The sequence below is a fragment of the Anastrepha obliqua genome, chromosome 5 (assembly GCF_027943255.1).
Source record: "Anastrepha obliqua isolate idAnaObli1 chromosome 5, idAnaObli1_1.0, whole genome shotgun sequence".
In the NCBI taxonomy this organism is placed as follows: domain Eukaryota; kingdom Metazoa; phylum Arthropoda; class Insecta; order Diptera; family Tephritidae; genus Anastrepha; species Anastrepha obliqua.
The window spans coordinates 336,747-357,088 of NC_072896.1; the positions used below are offsets into that span (position 1 = coordinate 336,747).

The 20,342-nt window shown below is 37.7% G+C and overlaps 1 protein-coding gene across 1 annotated transcript in view; it reads right to left on the reverse strand.

The window, feature by feature from the left end:
- LOC129247118 (guanine nucleotide-binding protein subunit gamma-e) overlaps positions 1–15,984 on the reverse strand; it is a 100,819-nt gene extending 84,835 nt beyond the window's left edge. Inside the window, exon 1 of the mRNA XM_054886057.1 lies at positions 15,840–15,984. The gene's annotated coding sequence lies outside the window, so the exon portion shown is untranslated. The remainder of the gene's footprint in view (positions 1–15,839) is intronic.
- Between the last annotated feature and the right edge of the window lie 4,358 nt (positions 15,985–20,342).

A 20,342-nucleotide genomic window follows, 5' to 3' on the forward strand; every position in this document is an offset into this window, starting at 1 on the left:
GCAGCCAAAATCACGCTCCGCAACCTGTGAATATTGGCGGCAGTGCACGCGTCATTGCCGCCACGACATTTTGCTCGTTAGTATGTAGCTAACGAGCTTATGAAAGGAGTGAGCAAGCGAACAAGTGCTCTGCCTTTTGCCGCCCACGCACAGGTACACATATACGCTTGCCTGTGCACACATTTCGTATGTTACTCACATGGCTACAAAATAAATTGATTGCAACAAGCTTAATTTAACGGTATGGCTACGAAATGCGAAATAACCAACATTACAACAATAACAACATTTTCTATTCATTTTTCTCCACCAATAAATATATGTAGAAGGTTTTTATGCATAGATGCACTTCCTTGCATTTTTGTCAAACAAATTTGTTTGGGAGAATCTCAAGAAGCGCAGCAAACTTTCACAGTTTTCAACAAACTTTTTCGGTTTTAATTTGCTACACATGTAATTTCAGCCAAAATGGCTATGTGCAAGTAAATATGTTTACATAGGAGTTCGCAGAGCTTTTTCTTATCATACCGAAAAAAAAATATCGTAAAGTGAAAATACAAATAAAATGTACTATAAGTAAATAATAAAAAGATAAAAAATGCTATCATTTGGGAATCCACATCGAATGTTGTAGTTTGTTGGCCTAAAATTCTCGAGCTTAGCATACTTCTACCTACTTTATTTTATTGTTAACAATAGGATTATGCTCATATGTGTTTTCTTTTTTCAATTCTGTGGAAGTACGTAGTTATTGTCACCATTGATTGGTGGTTAGCGAAACTTTCTGCATTTGTTTTAATTTATGTATGTACATCGTTGCATCACAGTTGCCACAAACAACAGATAAACAACGGCCCACTTGCATAAGTACATAAATGCAATTCTACATATTCGTACTTATGTGCGTACATACATACATGCATACCCTCGTATGTTTTTATACCCACGCACTTGTGCCCAAAGGTATTAAAAATTTGTTCACATAACGTCTGTATGTAACAGCGTAAAATAATCGAGATAGATACAGACGTACACACACTTACATACTCCAAGATGATTAGAATGAAGATAGGAGTCGATTTAACCATGTCTGTCCGTCCGTCGATGTGCACAATAGCTCGCGCAAAAATTAATGTATTTTAATGAAACTTGGTATACAAATCACTTTTTATGCAGGGTAGTTTGGCATTGTAAATGGGTAAAATAGGTCAATAACGAGGCCCCTTTATGTGATATCTCTGTTATAAATGAAGCAGGACTACTCCAATTTGGTAAAAATGATGAATCCAAGAAAAAAATATGACGGAAGTAAATTTTGAAAAATGTGCAGCGCCACGTCCACTTCTGGGAAACCGTCCACTCAGAAAACCCACCTAAATTGAGTCCCTGTATTGTTTCCCACCTAATTTAGATCCAGCAAGCTCATTATTTATAAGTTAGGACTAAATTTCCGTCCGTCCGTATTGTGTTGCAAGCTACAACTCCCATTGTCTATGAATTTGTTTGATCCACAAATTAACAGCCCAAATCGAATTTTACTAAAATGTGCATGGGTATATAAAGTTCGGTTCATATCGTGTTAAGCATTCCGTACTTGGTAAGTCTGTGCATTTGTGCATCCAAAAACTTTCAACTTGCAGTTCTAGGCGTGAAACGTGTCGCAGATGTGCCATATCTCGCAACTGCAAGCAGCTACCCTGCAAGAACAGAGGCAGTCATTTTACCGATCATGTGATAGTCACCGCTGATGGAAACTTTAAAAAATGCTCATAACAAAGTTTCTACCGCATTCTTAGTCACAAGTCTCAAAGTTGGTTTTTCATCTTCCTCTAACTTATGGATTTTGTCGGCAAATTAAACATATCACTCTAATGTTTCTTTGCAGTCAACAATACAGTAATACTCATGGCATATGAGAAATCACAATTGATCTAATTTTTTGACAGTTTGACCAATCAAATTTTATGTAAATATCAATTACAAGTAAATGAAAATCGAACAATAATTTTCTTCGGTTTACTTCCTTAACATTTTATAAAAAGTTATCTTATATTTTTACTACTTTTCAAACTCTTGCATTGCGATATCTTGGGTGCTATCTCGAATTTTATCTGTCATCCAACAAGCTGAGCGCTCCACTTTTCGAAGAGCCACCTTGTATTAATTGTTCTGCTTCGTTATTTCTGACTCATCAGCGATCTGAAAAATTTAGTTTTTAATAACTTTCTAGAGAGTGAACAATCATAAGGGTGTCAAATACTTATATCAAATTTCAATGGTGAAGATACGCGCGCGCTTTTAAACTGCATAAAAAATTTTCAGTTGTTCCCTCATGAGAGGGGTTTTCCCTGGCATTATTTGTTCACTCTTTCATATACATTTTTAGGTAAAAGGAGGCAGTGAAAGTAGTTGCATAAGAATTAGTAAAAAACAATTGTGTATGTACGAGTATTATTTTCCATCATGCAATTCTTGTAGGGTACCTAAGCGAGTATAAGTGTGTGGAGTGTGTTTATCTGTGAGCTCAAAAATTTTCCATCGTTTGTTATCACCTTCCTGTGCCACTCAAAAGTTTGATATTTTTTTTATTTTTGCCGCATTTTTTCCCACTTTTTGTTTGTCAGAATTTATAAACTGCACAGAACAATTTGCGGGTAAAGGATAACAGCTCGCATCAGTACGCGTCACGGATGTGTAGGCATGGCGGATAAGCTTTGACTGGAATCGGAGCAACACAACTGTGCAGCTTAAACGAAATTAAATGTTTTGGACTATGCTCGCTAACTTTTCAACAATAAGTGCAGAATACGAAATGTCGTTCATACTTCTAAAACTTTCAGATTGAATTTCTGAGATAGGAGATTTGAAATTTTGTGAATAAGAGAGATTAGTAGTTAAAAGGTCTAAATGCACTTATTCAAATCGCTTAGCAAATTACGCAAAGCTCAACAAATAACGCAATTAGAAATATAAAAAAAATATTGTTTTAAGCTAAAACTCTACCAAATTCTTTAAATTAAAAATTCTGTTAACATAAAGTGAGTTTTTAATCAGTTATAGTTATTATGTTATAATATGGATTCTGTCATTATGTTACTAATTAGTCATCATCTGCTCGAGCAGAAATAAATATAATTCACTGAAACTTGGTACACATATAATTCTTTATCTAAGGTGGTTTGGTGAGGAAAATGTAGCGAATCCGTCACCTGCCATCTAACAGTAAATTTGAAGAAAGCAATAAGTAAAATTTTGAAAAATGCGCCAGACCATGCCCATTTTGGGGTAACCTCGTGTGTCTCGAAAATGACTTAATACAACTTTAGAACCAACATCCATAAATATTATTGAGATCGGATAAAAGCACGCCCACTTTTTTATATGTTGGGACTAAGTTTTCCTCCGCCCATCTGATGTTCCAGGCTCTAACTTTCTTTGTCTATGAGTTTGCTTGAATCCAAAAATTAACAGCCAGCCCAAATAATATTTCGCGCCGGAACAAGTTTAGCCTTTCTTACTTGCTTTTAAAATGATTTTCTATTCTACATAATTTAGTGTACATACGGCCAAGTCTGTCTGCCCGTAATTTTTATTAAACCATATAATTTTCAATTAATCATTAAAATTTATCTTTGCATTCAGATCCCATTCCCAGTTGCACTACACATTTGCCAAAGTTTTTTCAATTATCTGAAACGTTCCCTGCACCGCCTTCAAGGATAACATTGAATATTTGTTTTATGGCTTCAGCATTCTCAAACTGGCGCGCCAGAGTAGTAGCTTCACACGAACCAGCTTGGGTGAATCCGATGGCTTCGATGATATTTATATATGACGTTTTTACATGAAATTCATTTTCAATTAAAATGATTGAAAAATCTTATAAATAATCTTAACGAAACTATTAAAAATTACTTATCAAATTTTTCTCCCTCTCCCTTGCGCTTTCTCTCTCTATATTTGGACAGAATTAACTACATCATCAAAACTCCAACGTTTATTCAGAGACTGATGAATAGTCAATAAATGTGCATCACATAAGTCACACTTGAGTGGCTCACAATTTACACTTGATTGGCTTTGCAGAAATGTTTCTTTATTGGTATTTGCCAAACTCCTCTATACATGACAATTACTCAAAACGAAAACTTTTCAAATATGGCATGCAAACGAAGGCAGACAGGCAGATGCAAATGCAAGCGGAAGGGTTTTAAATTTCTTATCGCTGTAGAAACACTACCTTGCACCACTTCGCACATTTTCTCTATTCAGGTTCAACGGAAATTCCAATACCAATACCAACTGTTCATTGCACTTGAGTAAACTGTTTGAAAAGTTAGTAGGTTGCAATTCATTTTTCTCGAAAATAATCGGGCAGAGGTTAAAAACATCAAAATTGTAGCAAAAATCTTATTTTTATTCAGATTTTTTTTGTCCCCAATGCATTTTAAATATTATTTGTTAAGCATCTACATACAATACTAGCCGCCCGGTACGTGCTTCGCTACGTATAAAGTGAAATATTAAATCATTATATTATAAAAAAAAATATATTTAATTATTTACTAGTTATTTTAAAACTTAATCCAAAACATTTGGATGAACAATATTTTTTGTTTTTCCATTTTGAGCATGAATAAACAAACGGCTGGGGGTACCGACTCTGGAACAGGCAACATAAAGTTGGCCATGTGAAAAACATCATTCCTGCAAATGCACACCACAAACGTTAAATGTTTGCCCTTGGGCTTTGTTGATGGTCATCGCAAATGATAAACGCACAGGATATTGTAATCGTTTGAATTCAACTGGCATATCAGTTGGAATCATAGGTAGGGATACGCGGTATTCAACAAACTTCTCCTTTTGATTTACCAATTAAGATCGTAGCTTCAATCAAATATGGCAATAAATTTTTCACTGCCAATCTGGTACCATTACACAGTTTTGGTGGATTACTATTTCGCAATAATATAATCAAAGAACCCACTTTCAGATTCAAGCAATGCGGTGGCATACCAGCCGGTTCTAATGAATTTAAAATTCAGTTGGATAGTTCATTGCCTCATCTTGATTCATAGCACTGTCAATTGATTTATATGTCGTGACTACACCTGGTAGTTTTGCTTGAATTTGAAAACTAATGGCATTGATATGAATGTTCTTCGGTGCTAAAATGGCGCGTTCTCTCAACCAATCATGATTTCTGTAATTCTGAAGAACATTTGGAAAAACACATTCAATCAATTCATCTATGGATTTCGTAATTGTACAAAAATTGTTCGGTACAGTGATCAATCCGTTGGTTCTGTCGATTTGTATTTTGCCATCACCAATTTGTAACAATTGTTTTGAAAACTCATGGGCAGCTGGATCATTTTCATTCAGCTGGATATTCAACACACTGAAAATATTATTTACCTGTTGTGGATCAATCATTGGTATATTGATATGGTAGCCATCGTCACCTTTCCAATGCAATATTGGGTATTGTAATGCGTCGTAACTACGATGAAGTTCCGAAACACGTTGCAACTGCTCATTTCTACGATGAAGTATAATATCGCGCGATTGAAACTGATCACCACGAATTACAATTGCAACCTCATCAATTGTCGGTGCATTGAATCGTGAGAATCATGCTCTCCAAAAGGTGTTCTATCAGCCCTTATTACGATTTTGTGATTATCAGATGGCATACGATCGAGAGCAATTTTGAACAATTGAACTAATGCGTTATGTTGATGGAAAAACCTTTGTAGCTCACAAATAATTTCTCGCCTTGTATTCAAAGCAATTGCACAACGTTGATCCAATTCACGATTTTCATCACCAATAAAATAAATTTGCAAAAATTGATAATCCTCGTCGGGGTATGGTAATAAAGAACCAGCTTGATGATAAATTTGGCCCTGAATCTGCAACATGTATGCAAGGTATATGTTGCATAATAATTTTTAAAACTATAGAATACTTTTATGATTCAGATAGATTGGGACAATCCTGTTTAAGTATTTACCTTAAACGTCGGCATAAAATTATCTCTAATAATGTTAGTAGCACCAAAAGAAGTCATTTGAAATGCCAAATTGTATTGTTGAATATGACTCAAAAAGTGCTTCGAATTTTCAGAAGTCCCAAAAATTAATGAAGACAATGGTTCGGGTGGAGTTTCTAATGGTGGCAATCTCACTTTGCCATTAGCACAACACATGCCGGGCGTTTCACCTGGAAATTTAGCCGCATGCTGATTAACATTTTTGTCTACGTGCACATATCTCTTCACACAAAATGTAAGCACGAACCAAATGTGCCATTCTCAAATAAAAATACTTTGTGCTTATTCTTACATCGAAATGAGTGGAAGTAGAAAGGTAGGTACAATAAAAAAGTGGTTTGATACATTCCAACGGCCGATTCTCTGTTTCTGATTTTGCAATTGGAAACTCGCCTTCAGGTAAAAAGAATATACTGTTATGTGATTGAATATACCATTTTAACTGGTTGTAGTACATAAGAATGCAATCTCTTAACCTGAAGACGAGTTCCCAATTGGTCTATATCTGGAGTCCTTAGTTACCCAGCGAAAAGAAAAGTCCTCTTTTCATTAGCATTTATCAACAACTTTCAATGGATACCCATGTGGTTCAAACACATCCTAGGGTTATCCAGGTCCACGTTTTGGTCTATATCTCGAGACCCTAGTTACGGAGGGCCATTAAAAATACTTTATACTATAGTAATCATCAACAGCTCCCATTTGCTACCCATATTGTACGAACACATCCTTAAGATATCGGGGTCCACATTTTGGCCGATATCTCGAGACCCTAGTCACGGAGCGGCATCAAAAGTACTCGATACTATAGAATCATCAGCAGCTTCCATTTGCTACCCATATTGTACAAACACATCCTAGGGTTACCCGGGTCCACGTTTTGGATTATATCTCGAGACCCTAGTCACGGAACGGTATGAAAAATACTCTATACTATAGAAATCATCAACAGCTCCCATTTGCTACCCATATTGTACAAACACATCCTAGGGTTACCCGGGTTCACGTTTTGGCCTATTTCTCGAGACCATGGTATCCGATTCTTAAAATTTCAGAATAGAAACCATCTACTGAATAGTCCAAACAAAGCCTAAAAATTTTGTTTGGATAGGTGAGCCCGTTCTTGAGTTATAAAGTCTCAACGAAAAATGGCATTCATTTTTATATATATAGATAAAAATAAATGCATGTTATGTTTGTATGCAGCGCCACGTAAAAACATTCCGTTGAAGCAAATTTATAATATTCTCACAAGGCTTTACTTTCTCAAAGTTTTGAGGCCAATGGGAAGCATACGCACAGATATTCTTTTTCAAGTGCTGTATGTACCAGAAAATTGAATATATTACTTTTATACTCGTACTTCTAGCCTAACATAACCCCCATCCAAGGAAAGTGGCAGGCTGGGTCCGAAGTTTACAGTAGCTGCTATGTAAAGAAACACAAATTCGATAGATGAAAGGTGAATATAATCGTATTCCTTAAAGTCTGCACTAGGTTCCTGAAGAGTACCTGGTAAAAGTTTCAGCCAGAGACACATCCAGTATGTGCAGTTGCAGAATTAGAAATTTAAAGCTTAGAATTACTACTAATAAAAGCTTGTTTCAGTAACTATTAAAAGCAGACAAGTGAACATTTTTTTATTTATTTGCTCGTCAGCTCTTGGAATCTGTCGAGATGCTGTTTGTTGACCTCGCGAATGATATTATATTTTCTTTTAGTGCTGCGATGGTCGCTGGGTTCGTTTCATTACTTTACTTTTGACGTACGCCCACAGAAATAAGTCCATAGGGATAAGGTCGGCCGAACTGAGTGGTCGTGATATGTCACCGAAATGACTTATCAGTTTGTTATCAAAAAGTCACGCAATATCGCCATGGTCTCTCTGGGCGTGTGCGATGTGGCACCAAGCACTATTGTGCAAGTGACGAGTTCTATATTTTCATTTGTATTGCGGCTGTGTACCCGGCCGTGGACTTTCGGCCACCGCATTTGTTGCGCGGAATCTTCACACCCATGAACCAGTCAAATCTTCACTTGGGAAACTTTAAATGTAAAACCTTATACTGCCATCGCACACCCTGTACCTCTTTATTTGACACCAAACGAGGAAAGCTGAGTAATCAGTTGCCCAGAATTTTTGGCCCATAAGTACCACAACATTCTTACTTAAGATGATCGAAAAAATAATAGACTTAGTTGATAGGGTTGAAGAATCAGTCAACAATAGCGGTGGATGGTGGCGATCAGTACTCTATCCTAAAGATGAAAAAGGATGTCGTCATGGCGGCTGCGCGAATACAGCACCCCTTTTATGATGCTCTTGAACATCATAAATTGGACCGATGCTTAGTACTAGGCGTAGGGTTTGTTTGTTTTATAGAAAAGTCAATAAACTAAACAAATTCTTACTGATTAAAACGATAATGCAGAAGAAATAAAAAAATAAATTTTTCATGAGCTTTTAAATTGAGCTTTTGATTAAACAAATTAACGCGGATACATGAATGACATACTGTACATGTTTGGGCTTGTCACTTCCAACACAAAATATATTTAGTAATTTTTCCCAAACTTTCAGTTTCCAGCAATTAAACTAAGAAGCTTTAGTTAAGCAAACGTGTACTCCTTTTGCTTTTCAAACACAAATTCAAAACTAAATACTTATTCATTAAAATGTCTGTACTCAGCATTTTAATTCTGCTGTAATTAAGTTACACAGATTATTTCACTCCCCAAAGGGAATGTCCGCTGATTGCGCAATTAGTGTGCGATACCTCTGCAATTGATGGCAGCAGAGCATTCAGACAAATCAATTAACAAACAATTTATTTTACTAGCACAGTGTTGGACGCCTTAAGGTATGCAAAGAATGTGTATGTTGTCACACAGTTGCACCTACCTCAGAGCGATGGCTAAGAATGCTATTGGCACTCAGCGAGGTAAAATGAAATACATCTATGTTCAAAGATACACCAGACAGCCCTAGATGTCGGGCCGTAGTTTTTTAAGAAGAAGGTAAAGTCCCTTCATTTTGTTAAATGTATATTGAGCGGTAAGGAATCAGAGATAAAGAGAAATCTGTTCAAATGTACGGAGCAACATCAACAAATTATTAAATAAAGGATTTCACAATTGTGCTTGGAAAGTCACTGACATAATAATATTTGATTTTTTGAAGACATAAACCTTTGTGTTTTTGTAAAACCAAAGCCTGAATTTGTGTCAGTTGATGATGAAATTTTAGTGAGTTGTCGTGGGCACGAAAGTTTATCAATTGGTTTTGGCCCAAATTTGGCACAAAATCATACGTTCATTTTCGGTTCTCTTATTATTTACATAAGAAGGAATATAATTTAAGAACTAAAGAAAGAAAAAAATAAAAAACACTCTCACGGTATACATGAACTATTCCAGGTATACACAGACTGAGCCCCAAATACACACATTTTTCTTTACAACATGCCACAATTTCTTTTTAAAATTCGCACCCTTTCGGCAGTACAAGATTCATTTTGGAACTTAATTTTCAATATTTTGCACTGCTGTTCAAGCATAAAGCGATCCACACACCATTTACAGAAACAACCCGTCGATAGCCTCAAATGTGCTATGAGAAATATTTAATGCTTGCTTGTATAGGCCACCATACAAAGCTCAAGAGAAGCTCCACCCAAAAACCTGCCAAAACCGTAGATGCATACTTACATATTTAGGCATTCAAATTTCTTACCATTGTAGTTATCCACAGCTTGTAAATGTAAACTCCGCATATCAAAAGGAGTACCCCAAGAAGTGATACGTGTAAAGGCAAAAAATTAAATGCAGTTATACAAGTATTTTATTTCAACAAAATTTAAAGTTTGCATAGCCATTGTTGCGTGATTTTATTGTTGTATGGCTGGGACAGCAGTTAACCACAGCATCCGAACCGTGAATAAAACATTAACCAACTAAAGCTTTGAGTATTAACTATAAATAAATGTGAAACCGCCAATACCACCAAAGTTCATTCTACAAATATTAATCTATTTATCATAGTACCGCAGTAACCAATTTAACACGCTTCGTAAAACCACTAGAATCGCCCTTTGTTAAACGCTACGCATATTCATATGTACATCTAAAAATCCTTGGGTATACTACCTGCTAGCTTACTGATGCTGTATAGAACAAACCGCAAAATTTGTGAACTCTCATTTTTGTTCGCAGAATTTACAATGCCTAGTTTTCTATTCTCTTTCCATCAGGTAAACAAAAATTCCGACACATTTTTAAATGTAAACATTTTTACCAAATTCTCACCCCAGCTTAAAAGTTGTTAAATTAAATTAAATTTAATTTAAAAAAGGTTTTTAATTTTTTATGTAAAAGATTTTTTTAGATTTTTAATTTTAATAATTTTAAAAATGGCGCTAAAGTTGACCCTCCCGAAAAATTGAACTTGGACGGTTTTGTCCATTTTGGCTCTTCTATTTATCTGATACACAAAAACCCAAAAAAATTATTTATCAGTATGACTGTAGCTATGTCCCGTACTTGAATAAAAAATAATCATAAATTGACAAAATTGCGCGGTTTTGAATTTGACACTCTAAAAATCGGTTTTTCCAGTTTTTTAATAAAAAAAATACGAAATAATTGATATAATAATGTGAATCTAGTACGGGCGATAGCCATTGATGTTGTGAACAACATATTAAAATTTCAGACGATTCAGTTGAATAGTTTTTGTTTTTTGACAACACCAGGACGAAAAAAGTCGTTTCGAGATAAATGAGTTTAAAGTTTGAGTCACAGGAGCGCGCGGACCGCTCTCTACCTACTTAATGGGCTGTAGAAACTATAATATTAGAAATTTCCGCTTGAAAATTTTACAATATATTCATAAGATACTACTTTCTAAATATCGAAAGAACAAAAAAATGATTTTTGGAAATTTCTCGACCACAGGGTTTCCTTAAGTGACTCTTTGTTAGTTTACTGTTTTTACCCCTGATAAATGCTATTTACGTTAATAAATGTTATCCCTGGAACAAGCAACAACACGACGTTAAGTTGACATTGCCAACTAAAACCGGGAGTTCTCACAATTTTGACCACCGCACTGTGATTTCTTTCATTGTTACAAAATAAAATTCAAATTAAAAATAAATGTCGTCACTACTTGAGGATTTTGGACATCTTTCTGTGAAGTCGACCCCCACCCGGGTCCCCCCATCATGGAAGTAACCGAAGAAAACGCCCAAAAAGTCGAAAAATTAGAACTGACCAACCAAAGATTTAAATTTTCACAGATAAGAAAAGATTTGCAAATTATCAAAGACTGATAAGATAGATTTTTCCCGAAAAACTAGTGCTTGTTAGGTACCCCGAATGGTCACACCACGACCGATTTAAAAGATCAGTACTTTACAGATTTCAAAGATCGACGTCAAATCGCAGCTCGATTTCGTCTCTTTAATATTATTTCATTAGACAACAGAAACAGTACAGGTTGTTTTATACACCTACAGCAGGCCTCAAATCTAACTTACATTACTGCTCTCTAGCAATCAGGCACTAAAAACTGAAAGAGGTAGCTTTCTTCATGTTAAGTGACCGCAAGTTGTTCTCCATATTGGTGAAAGAAGCCCCTCGAAAGTTCTTTGGTAGAATTTATCGGAGTAAGTCATTGCAGTTCTGGCCTTTCAGCAAAGACTAACGATACTTGTCTGGAATTTGAAGTGGTAAGAATTTCCATTTCAGGGACAGCCAGAAGTTTTCTTTAGTTTTATGGATTATTGTTTGTACACGGAAACACCAACCAGGCGGCATTTGCCAGAGAACCATAGTATATATTTGATGTTACTATTAGTTGCTTGAAACGGTCGTGTTGCCAGTGATGATTTAATAACTACGAGATTCACAGAAATTGACAACTCACCGTCGGGAACGAAAATTTTTGGACGACAGCGAGGCGGTGGTAGAAAATCACATTGAATAGAAATCTAAAGAATATTTTCCCAATGGCGTAAAGGCAATATACTCATGATGTGAAGTATGGAGTTAGATTAAAAACTAAAAAAAAAATATAAAATCATACTTTACACAGCAATCTTATCAGGCGTCACTCGTATAATGCGATGGAATGATATGGTTTTCAAGAGAAAATCTGTATTTTTATTATTATTATTTGTTATATTTTATTATTCGCATGTCGCAGATTTACAAAAAGCGTATTATAAAGATATTTTTGGTCCCCCTGAAAGTAAATTCTTTGCCTATATTCGGCGCAACAAGTACGATACTCTTTTACTTCAGTCCCTCGCAGAGCATATTTAAAAATGCTTTTAATTATGCTTCTTCTTTTATCCAAGGGCTATTGAAATTGAACCCAATTGATATTTCTTTACTTTGGGATGTATGTATATATATATATACTCGTATGCGCCTGTTGATAGTGTGGTTGCGTAAACACACTCTGGATTGTGCAGAAAACACCAACAAAGAAATATCAGCTACTTACGAGTACAGTGCATTCATAAAATCCAAGAAAGGCGAATATAGTTCGTCTAAGTGCTCGCGCAAGCATTCGAGATGGTGAAAATTTAAATTATGAAATGTTACAAATTTAAAAAGGTGAATATGATTAACCAGTAGATATTTTCTTAATAGAATAATGAGATTTATAATAATTGTTGAGCGAAAATAGTTCCTGTGGTAAGTGCTGTCAGCCAGCATATCAAATATTTCTATTTATATATGGAAGTTAACATTCACCCACGGTTGGCCGCCATGCGTTCTGCAGTGCCATCATATTTTAATCTCATCATCATGTAAAATAGGATACTACTAACTGGTTTGCGATGGTTAACGGACGCTCTTTACACGACTTCACAATTCGTCATACGAGGTAAGGAGAGAAGTTACGAGCTGCACAACTGCATCCCAATAATGCACTCATAGGAAGTCAAGGTCACGGCTGGTCTCAGACAAAGAGTTGACAAGAAGTTGCGCAAGACTGCGCCGCTGCTGGAGAATAACTTATAAATAGCCAGCGCGACTAAGAACCAGTTTGTCGAGTTCGGTAGGGATAGCTGATTAATATAAAGTTAAACTTATTCTGTTTAGTTTGAATAATAAATTCATTGTTAAGTTGCACTTGCTATTTCTGGGCAAATTGGCCCTTAATTTTGTTTTTTAGTGTGAAGACATTAGGTCTTTCAACTTGTATGGACAGGCATAGATATTCGTCATTCATTCACAGCTGCGATTTTGCAATACGAAAGTTATCTGTGTCTGCTATCTGAAAGACAGATGGTTTGTTATGAGGAGATTTCTTTATGCAGTAATGCATTCGGAGCTTTACCATTGTTAAAAAATATGAATTGGGCACAATACTAGGTTTAAGAAACTAATTAAATTAAATTTCCAATAAGTGAACCAAAAGTGTTTATACAGACGGTTCATTATTAACAGTATTTCGGTTCTGTATTTGAACATATTTTTGTATTCTTCAAATACAAATCTCTTTAAAATACTGCGTGTACTACAATCGACTAAATTTATTATAAATGACTGAGATATTGGTTTTTTATTAACAATGCAATATCTTACTTAAGATTAGGGAAATGCCGTACATCGATTTTTAAGGCTAATTTCGGCCGAAGCCGAACCGAAGATTTTCGAGGGCTCAAGTAGTAAACAAGCAATGATTTTTTAAAAATTCAGTAGTTTTATAAGGAAAGAGTAAAACCTACAAAACATTCAATTTCATTAAATTCAGTTCATACACATTCATACACTCAATTCTTATTTAAACTTACTTTTTTTATACTATTTTGAAATAACACGTTTCACCACCAAATTTTTGCAAGAAATTACCGTTCTTGTACGAATCACACCAAAACAATCGAAATTCCTACCAAAGGAATTTTTTCAACTAAAATGTTTACAGAAACTAAAAGTTTATGCAATTTTTGAAGAAAAAACTAAAAAAAACTGCTTTCCTTTTTTTCCGAAGCCGAACCAAATCCGAACCGAAATCAAGTTTCAATCGTTTTCTACTTATGATAATTCCTGTTCCTTACAAATGAAATGAGTTTTTATTCATAAGTTCAAAATGAATAAAAATTTAAACTGAAATTTTTCCTGTAAAACTTGTATATTGAATTTAAATAATTTTTTATGATGAATAATAGGTTTGAGGATTTTTATAATTTTAGAAATAAAACCTAAAAATAAATATATTTTTGAATAGTCAATATCTTCTTATCAGTTATAAAAATTACCAGTATCTAGAAACAGTAATTAAGTGAAATACTTCCAGTGACAAGAATAATTTGCTCTTTTATTTGTGCTTTTTTCTTTATATTTTTGTTAATAGTGCCTCGCGGGACTGTTCCAGTAATTCCCACATGTGTGTTGGCTTCGTCAATTCAATAAATTTCTGCCAAAAACTACCAGTAGATTTTGTTTTAATTTTTCTTAAGTAAGCTAACTAAAGGGTTTTCCAATAACAGGTGGTATTTTGAATAGCCCGCTATTTCGGCAGGTGTCGCTTTCGAAGTTGTCATTTTTTGATATTTGACAAGTAGAAACTAAGCCATTAATAAAAATGGAGCAATACACGCTTAAACAACGCATTGAAATTATTAAAATTCACTATAAAAATGGTGAAAATTTTGCAGAGACGGTTCGTAAAACTCGAACATTTTTGGGTCATTGTAAAGCACCTTGTCGGACCACAATACAGAAATTGGTGAAAAAATTCGAGGTGTTGGGACAAGTTAGTGATGTGAAGAAGAACAGCCGAAGCTGTTGTAGCCGAAAGTGTTGAAGAAAACCCAGGTTTGTCCATTCCTCGTCGTTCTTTGGAATTAGGCATTCCACAAACGTCATTACACCGTATTTTGCATAAAAATTTGGGTCTTAAGGCTAATACAGTCCAGTTAACACAAGAACAACCTCGTGTCTTTGCTGATTATTGGGTCGTTGAAATGCATGAAAATGATCCGGAATTGCATCGAAAAATCATATTGAGTGATGAGGCCCATTTCCACGTCGGTGGCTTCTTCAAGAAGCAAAATTGTCGGATCTGTGGCTGAAAAAATCCAAGAGTTATTGTTGAAAAGCCTCTCTATCCTCAACGTGTGACTGTTTGGTGTGGTTTATAGTCCGGCGGAGTCATTGGACCTTACTTTTTCGAAAGTGAAGCTGGAGCAACAGTTACGGTGAATGGATTGCACTATCGAGAGATGATTAACAATTTTTTATGGCCGGAATTGGATGGTATTGATCTGGACAACCTTTATTTTCAACAAGACGGCGCTACGTGCCACACAGGCAAGGAAACCATTGATCTTTTACAAGAATAACACTTTTTATTGGAAAACGCATAAGCTTATACGCAAAAGTACATCTGCAATTTTTCAGGATGCCTATATCGACCCAATTTTGAGATAACATATTTCCTTCTATTTAATATGCATTTAAAACACGAATCAAAATCCAAAATATTTTATTATTTAAATGCTAATTTTTCATTTAAACATACCTATATACTTTATTCTATTGCAATATTTATTTGGCTTTGAAGATTTTTGAATAAAAAGCATTAAGAAAATGTTCGAGCACTAAAAAATATTTTCTAATTATGATTTTATGTTGACATTTTACATATACATATGTATATGTAGATACTACAACCAATCTGTAACAATGATGAAATATATATCTAATTCTAGAAATATACCCGTATGTATGTTCATCTATATATGTATATCAACTCGTCACTTACCAACCAATCCAAATTAAAATATTATGCGGTTCTTGTCACAAAGAAAGCGCGCCAAAATCGTTCTCTGCTTACTATACTAAAAATATGAGATCTAGCAGCTGTTGTCCGAAATCCGAATGTAATAACACCGTTATCTTGCAGCAGTTAAACACCGTTAAGCAAACAGTAATATGGCCAACCGAAAACTGTTTCCAATCACACGAAATGACACACGAGTCGATGCGGTATGTACAGTTAATTTAATAAAAACATATTAGTATGTGGAAAAATGTAATTTAGTACGCTTAGCGAAATGAAAATTAAATTAGCAACACGAGCTCATCACTTGGCGGCTCACAACTAATACCGACCGAACAACCGAATAACCGAACGACTGATTACACACAAATTAAGACGAGCCACGAAAGCTGTCATTTCACCAACTACGACGGTACTGATGACGACGGCGAATGTCGTAAATAACGGAATTACGAATTGCTGCTGCTTCTGTTTTAAACGAAGAATTGCATTGCTGCCACTTGCACTGATGCTGCTTCTAACGCTGGTGCTGTTGCTGCAGAAGTGTCACTAGCACGGACCGTTGCTGGATTGCGAGCGTGGCAGCCAGATGGCTAACTGGCGACGACTGTTGCGCACCAACACTTGCACAGTGTTATCAACAACACCACAACTACTACTGCTGCACCACTGTTAATGGCCAATGTTGCTGCCACGATGAATGCAACTAAGTGCTATCGGCGGCATCACACTCCTGATATACATAGTTGCAGTGGTTGCGTTGTTTGCTGCGGGCAAACGATACCTGCTGCTCCGGCTAGGCCTGATATTTGTTCGTGTTCCTTTCGTTTAATCAGTGGAGAATGCATGTAAGAGACAGGAACAAGCGCGGATGGAACGAAATGGCAATGCTGTATCAGAGGGCGGTTGCGGAACGTTGACTATAAAAACGGGATGACATAGAATGGAATAGCAACTAACAAAGTAAACATTGTCGGGGTATTGTTGTAGTGGTGGGCGCCTTAAAGTGAGCAACGAGCAAGAAAAAGCAGGTTGTTTTATGTGAAGGTACGTGTACGGTTGGTAAGCGTAGGTATGAATTGACGAACTGTATTTGTTTGCTACCGACAACAAATCAAAGCTCAGCACAGTGGGTACTTTTAAAGCACTTTTTCATAATTTTTATTGTTGTGTTCTCACCACTTACGCCTCATTGTGCACACTAGAAAAATATACATAGACACTCCTGTATGAAGGTACATAAACATACTCGGGTAAGTGTGCGATTGTGCACACACGCCACATTTACCAGAAATCTTTTGGCGGTTCAGTTCTCCGCCGATGTTAGTGAAGCCATAAATGGACCTCAAATAGTCGTGGTAAGTGCGCAAGTGTTTCTTCAACGTATTTAGTAAGTATTTGTTGTTGGAGTTCTAGCTGCCGCCTGTACAATTGTTGGCTATACGCGCCAGTTAAAGTGTGCAAACACGCATGGCATTTCCTTTTAGCTCTTCATTCTTCCTGCCCTCTTCCTTGACTTCGATTTAGCGGCGCGCTTGTGCCGTGGATTTCCGTTACTCTTGCTATTTTCTGCTGTTTTTACAGCGCTTTAATGCCACCACTTAACTGCATTTTTGTGTTCATAGTGGTTTGGGTGGTTGCTTTTGCATAGACCTTTTTCTGTGCTTTTGTCACTTCCACCTGCAATTCATTGCAATGTCATCTACAACAGTAGCTATTGTAACATGGGAAATGCTTGTTTTCCTTTCGCGTCACTCACTCTTTTTTACATTACTTTGTTTTTGCTTTGGCTCATTCACTGCTATTTTTTGAACCTTAGTTCTTAAAAAACGGGAACAGCGAATTAAGACAACTGAACAATTTTACTCCAAGTGTATTGACAGGAGGATGGTTCCATGTGTAGAAGTCCACGCAAGTGGGGAAAGTTACTGATCGCCATTCACTTGGGAATGGCCAGGACGATTCTTCTGCATATGGTTCAAGCAGCTCACAACGGCCGGGATTAGCCCACGTATCCTCTGGGTAGCTTCCGAACATCCGTTTGGGAGTGAGCTAACGTGAGAAGGCGAAATATTCCAGGATAGCTGGTTGTGCGTTGGGTTTGGGACCCGCCACTTAAAAATCGCCCCCAATGAAAAGTGTAAAAAAGCCTCGGATGAGACCTCCCTATACTGATGACGACCCCTGCAAACGAACTAAGGATTATGATTTGAGGGCATGCACCTGGAATGTCCGGTCCCTTAATGGGGAAGGTGCCTCTGCCCGGCTGGTTGATGTCCTCGTGAGAGTAAAGGCTGACATCACTGCCATCCAAGAGATGCGATGGACGGGGCAAGGTAAGAAAACCATAGGACCTTGCGACGTCTACTACAGCTGCCATGTAAAGGAGCGCAAATTCGGTGTCGGATTTGTTGTGGGAGAGAGACTTCGTCGCCAAGTACTGTCGTTCACTCCGGTGGACGAGCGTCTCGCAACAATCCGCATCAAAGCCCGTTTTTTCAACATATCGCTAATTTGCGCCCACGCCCCGACGGAAGAGAAGGACGATGCGACCAAAGATTCCTTCTATGAGCGCCTGGAACGTTCCTATGAGCGCTGCCCCCGCCACGACATAAAAGTCGTGCTTGGCGACTTCAACGCCAGGGTGGGCAAGGAGGGAATTTTTGGTCCCACAGTCGGAAAATTCAGCCTGCACAACGAAACATCCGGTAACGGACAGAGGCTGATCGACTTCGCCGGGGCCCGAAACATGGTAGTCTGCAGCACCAGATTCCAGCATAAAAAAATACACCAAGCTACCTGGCTGTCTCCTGATCGAAAAACGCGAAACCAGATCGATCATGTTGTGATAGATGGAAGACACGCTTCTAGTGTATTAGATGTACGCACGATCCGAGGACCCAACATCGACTCGGATCATTACCTTGTTGCAGCCAAGCTGCGCACCCGCCTCTGTGCAGCAAAAAACGTACATCTACCTACGCAAAGAATGTTCGACATTGAAAAGCTGCAATCACAACAGACAGCCAGAAGATTCGCCACTCGACTCTCACTCCTGCTCTCCGAAAGCACTGCCCAACAAATCGGCATGCGCGAGCAATGGAGCCACATTTCTCGTTCCCTACGTACCGCCGCCGAAGAAGAAATCGGATTCCGGCGAGCCCGAAAAAACAATTGGTACGACGAGGAATGTCATGCTGCCGCAGAAAGAAAAGATGCCGCTTATAGAGCCACGCTGCGATCGGGCGCAACGCGAGCCATGTGGGATCGCTACAGAGAGCTGAAAAAGGAAGAGAGACGTATTATCCGAAAGAAGAAACGAGAGGCCGAAATACGTGAGTGCGAAGAGCTTGAGATGCTGGCCAACAGGAACAACGCCCGAAAATTCTACCAGAAAGTTCGGCGGCTTACAGAAGGTTTCAAGACCGGGGCGTTTTCCTGTAAGAACAAAGACGGCGATCTGGTAACTGACGTACAGAGCAATCTTAAATTATGGAGGGAACACTTCTCGAACCTGTTAAACGGTGACAGCTGCGCATGTCACAGAGAAAGTGAAGATCCCGATACCCCAATCGTTGACGACGGAATTGTCGTTCCGCTACCCGATCATGACGAGGTGAGAATAGCGATAACGCGGCTAAAGAACAACAAAGCCGCGGGCGCCGACGGACTGCCGGCTGAGCTATTCAAACATGGCGGCGAGGAGCTGGTAAGGTGCATGCATCAGCTCCTATGCATAATATGGTCGGATGAAAGCATGCCTGCCGATTGGAATTTAAGTGTGCTCTGCCCAATCCATAAGAAGGGTGATCCTGCAATTTGTGCCAATTACCGCGGGATAAGTCTTCTAAATATCGCCTATAAGGTTCTAGCGAGCGTATTGTGTGAAAGGCTGAAGCCCACCGTCAACCAACTGATTGGACCTTATCAGTGTGGCTTCAGACCTGGAAAGTCCACCATCGACCAAATATTCTCAATACGCCAAATCTTGGAAAAGACCCATGAAAGGAGAATCGACACACATCATCTTTTCGTCGACTTCAAAGCTGCATTCGACAGTACGGAAAGAAGTTACCTGTATGCCGCGATGTCTGAATTTGGTATCCCCGCAAAACTAATACGGCTATGTAAGATGACGTTGCTCAACACCAGCAGCGCCGTCAGAATTGGGAAGGACCTCTCCGAGCCGTTTGATACCAAACGAGGTTTCAGACAGGGTGACTCGCTGTCGTGTGACTTCTTTAACCTGATGTTGGAGAGCATCGTACGAGCCGCAGAACTTAATCGCTCAGGCACAATATTTTATAAGAGCGTACAATTGTTGGCGTATGCCGATGATATTGACATCATTGGCCTTAACAACCGCGCTGTTAGTTCTGCCTTCTCCAAACTGGATAAAGAGGCAAAGCGAATGGGTCTGGTGGTGAACGAGGACAAAACGAAGTACCTCCTGTCTTCAAACAAACAGTCCGCGCACTCGCGTAT